Source organism: Micropterus dolomieu, linkage group LG19, assembly GCF_021292245.1.
Source record: "Micropterus dolomieu isolate WLL.071019.BEF.003 ecotype Adirondacks linkage group LG19, ASM2129224v1, whole genome shotgun sequence".
NCBI lineage: Eukaryota > Metazoa > Chordata > Actinopteri > Centrarchiformes > Centrarchidae > Micropterus > Micropterus dolomieu.
Genome location: NC_060168.1, coordinates 18,123,742 through 18,127,578, shown reverse-complemented (window position 1 = coordinate 18,127,578; position 3,837 = coordinate 18,123,742). Strand labels below are relative to the sequence as shown.

General features: G+C 46.5%; 1 long non-coding RNA gene across 3 annotated transcripts in view; it reads left to right on the top strand.

The window, feature by feature from the left end:
* The window catches only part of LOC123957674, a 7,514-nt gene extending 5,687 nt beyond the window's left edge, over nt 1-1,827 (top strand). Inside the window, exons 3-5 of one of the 3 annotated variants that reach the window (XR_006821855.1) lie at nt 869-1,027; nt 1,255-1,482; nt 1,569-1,827. This is a non-coding gene — a long non-coding RNA (uncharacterized LOC123957674). Of the gene's footprint in view, nt 1-868; nt 1,483-1,568 lie in introns of all 3 variants that reach the window. The other 2 variants (XR_006821854.1, XR_006821853.1) reach the window with 2 other exon arrangements.
* Nucleotides 1,828-3,837: the final 2,010 nt, after the last annotated feature.

Here is a 3,837-nt window from a genome sequence, read left to right as displayed (position 1 = left end):
AAGTACAGGGATATCCTGGACGAAAACCTTTTCCAGAGTGCTCTGGACCTCAGACTGGGCCGAAGGTTTACCTTCCAACAAGACAATGACCCTAAGCAAACCGCTAAAATAACGAAGAAGTGGCTTCACAACAACTCCGTGGCTGTTCTTGAATGGCCCAGCCAGAGCCCTGACTTAAACCCAATTGAGCATCTCTGGAGAGACCTGAAAATGGCTGTCCACCAACGTTTACCATCCAACCTGACAGAACTGGAGAGGATCTGCAAGGAGGAATGGCAGAGGATACCCAAATCCAGATGTGAAAAACTTGTTGCATCTTTCCCAAAACGACTCATGGCTGTATTAGATCAAAAGGGTGCTTCTACTAAATACTGAGCAAAGGGTCTGAATACTTATGACCATGTGATATTTCAGTTTTTCTTTTTTAATAAATTTGCAAAAATTTCTACATTTCTGTTTTTTTCTGTCAAGATGGGGTGCTGAGTGTACATTACTGAGAAATAAAATGAACTTTTTTGATTTTTGGAAAATGGCTGCAATGAAACAAAGAGTGAAAAATTTAAAGGGGTCTGAATACTTTCCGTACCCACTGTATGATCCCTTAACCTGAATGAAGTTGTTTTTCTTTTTTTGTACAATTTACAAATTTGGGTTTTTGTACAGTAATCAGTGAGGCCTGGCCCCCAGAAACATTCATATTGTGGAATTACATTTTCATTTTGAAGTTTAGATCAGCATTTCAATATAGTCCCGTTTAAGTTTCCATAAATATATATATTACATGTAATAATTAAGAGATGAAACAAAAAATGTCTTTACCTCTGAAGCCAATGTATAGTTAGTTAGTTATGCCTTTAAATTCCCATAGGAACATTGGCCATCGATGAAGCTCTTCCATCCTCTCTGGTCCTGCACCCTCCTCTCCAGATGTTGCCACGTCAGCCCTTCTGTCTTCATCTCCTGTTCTGTGGTTCTTCTCCAGGTGGTTCTCGGTCTGGCTCTCTTCTTCCTGCCCTGTGGGTTCCACGTCAGTGCCTGTTTAGTGATTTCTTTCTTTCTCCTGAGTGTGTGCCTTATCCACTTCCATTTCCTCCTCCGAATTTGCATTTCTATTGGGTCTTGTTTGGTGAGTTCCCACATGTTGGCGTAAGAGATGATGTTGGGCCTATGTATGCATTTATTTATTTGTCTTCTAAGTTTACCCTGGTATAGATCCTCCGCTTTGCTTGTATAATATATAGCTTTGCCGTTCAGGATGAGGAGCTGTTGCGGCCCACCCACTCTCTGGACAAAGCCCTCGGTCTGCTGTTACTGGAAGAGCGGGAGTCGGGTGGCTCTCCTCTTCCCGTTCACGGGTCGCGCAGAGGCTTCCGCTTCCCTCGTTCCAACCTCCAGTGACGCAGACCTCGACGACTCTCAACGGGAGGATGCTTGATGATTATTTGCTGCTGGCCGACCCATGTCGCTCAGGGCAGATGACTGGTAAGCTATGGGTCAGGACTGTGTGTGAAACCGTGTTGCTCCTTTTGTGGAAGTTGTTGAAAAAACGCTGTCTTTGCCTGTCTCAGCCAAATCAGCCACATCAAGCACATATTCCCCACACTGTGTGAGCCAGCTGCCGTTACCTAGGCGGCTAACCTGCAGCTCGAGCTCAAACCAACAAGCAGTCAGCCATCTGTCAAACGTTTGCGGACGACACAACAGTCATCAGCCTCATCCAGGATGGCGATGAGTCGGCCTACAAACGGGAGGCTCTCTGGTGCGGCCAGAACAACCTGGAGCTTAACATGCTCAAAACTGTGGAGATGACTGTGGACTTCAGGAGGAGCCCCCCACTCTGCCCCCATCACCATACTCAATGGCCCTGTGTCTGCTGTGGAATCCTTCAGGTTTCTGGGATCCACTGTATTCCAGGACCTAAAGTGGGAGCCCAACACTGACACCATCATCAAGAAGGGCCAGCAGAGAATGTACTTCCTGCGCCAGCTCAGGAAGCTCAACCTGCCTAAGGAGCTGCTGATCCACTTTTACACAGCCATCATCCAGTTTGTCCTCTGCACATCCATCACTGTCTGGTTTGGATCTGCCACCAAAAAGGACAGGTACAGACTACAACGGACAGTCAGGACTGCAGAAAAGATCATTGGAGCCAACCTGCTCTCCATTCAGGACTTATACATTTCCAGAGTCAGGAAACACAGGAAACATCACTGCAGATTCACCTCACCCCGGACACAACCTGTTCCAACTTCTCCCCTCTAGTAGGCCTATAGAGCACTGTAAGCCAAAACCAACAGACTCAGGAACAGTTTCTTCCCACAAGCCAGCACTCTGATGAACAGCTGACTCTGACTCACAGTGTCAGGAACAATTCCTGTGCAATAACCTAGTAACTCTGCCTCTATTCAACCACCTGTTTACTGGCTACCACTTATCATTTATATGTCATTCTCTATTTCAGAGCTGTTCTTACTGTTCATATTGTCATATTGTATATATATATAAATATATAAATCCACCTACCTCATGTACATAACAATAATGGTAATAATAATTTACTCATGCATCCTTTGCACTCTGCTCATTGCACTATTGCACTATTGTCTCAATTGTCTGTTTTGTTTATAGTGTGTATATATCTGTTCTCTATACTGTAGCCTGTGTTTGATTTTATTACTGTATTATTGTGTTATTGTATTATTGTATAAGTAAGCACATCGTGAGCATTGTACAATCCTGAGTCAAATTCCTTGTATATGTACATATACCTGGCAATGAAGCTGATTCTGATTCTGACCAACAACAAGGCTGCAGCAGCATACTTAAACCGCCAGGGCAAGGGTGCGCTCGACGCAGCTGCTGGGCTTGGCCAGGCGGCTGCTCCTGTGGGCGCATACTCATCCACTCTCTCTTACTCCTCGAAATGGTCAGCGTTCCAACACTGGTGTGTGGACCAGGGGTTGGACCCGGTGCTTTCATTCCTCCAGCTGCTCTTGGACAGAGGTCTGGTGTTCAGTACGGTTAAGATCTACGCTGCCGCCATTTTGTCCTGTCACGAAGGGTTTGTTGACAGGACGTTGTTCGCTCACCCATTGGTGAAGCGTTTCCTGAAGAGGTTAAGGAGACCCAGGCCGGTGTCGCGGCCTGCCGCTCCACAGTGGGATTTGGCGCTGGTTTTACGTTTTCTCGCTGACTCACTCAGTACTGAGCATTCTGTCTGAGTGAGTGCACGGTGCGCTTTCTCCCAATGGTGGGGGGAGCAGCCGCTGTTCACGCTGGCCCTGCTCTGTGCGCAGCTGATGCAGTCGCTGTGTGTGACCTCATCTGCACCTGCACAGCTGCGTGGCCCCCATCCAGCCTCACTGGACCTTGGTTCTCAGTGCTGAAGAAAAGGCACTATGGGAGCCGATGGCCAGGTCTCACCATTGTATATACACTCACCTAAAGGATTATTAGGAACACCTGTTCAATTTCTCATTAATGCAATTATCTAATCAACCAATCACATGGCAGTTGCTTCAATGCATTTAGGGGTGTGGTCCTGGTCAAGACAATCTCCTGAACTCCAAACTGAATGTCAGAATGGGAAAGAAAGGTGATTTAAGCAATTTTGAGCGTGGCATGGTTGTTGGTGCCAGACGGGCCGGTCTGAGTATTTCGCAATCTGCTCAGTTACTGGGATTTTCACACGCAACCATTTCTAGGGTTTACAAAGAATGGTGTGAAAAGGGAAAAACATCCAGTATGCGGCAGTCCTGTGGGCGAAAATGCCTTGTTGATGCTAGAGGTAAGAGGAGAATGGGCCGACTGATTCAAGCTGATAGAAGAGCAACTTTG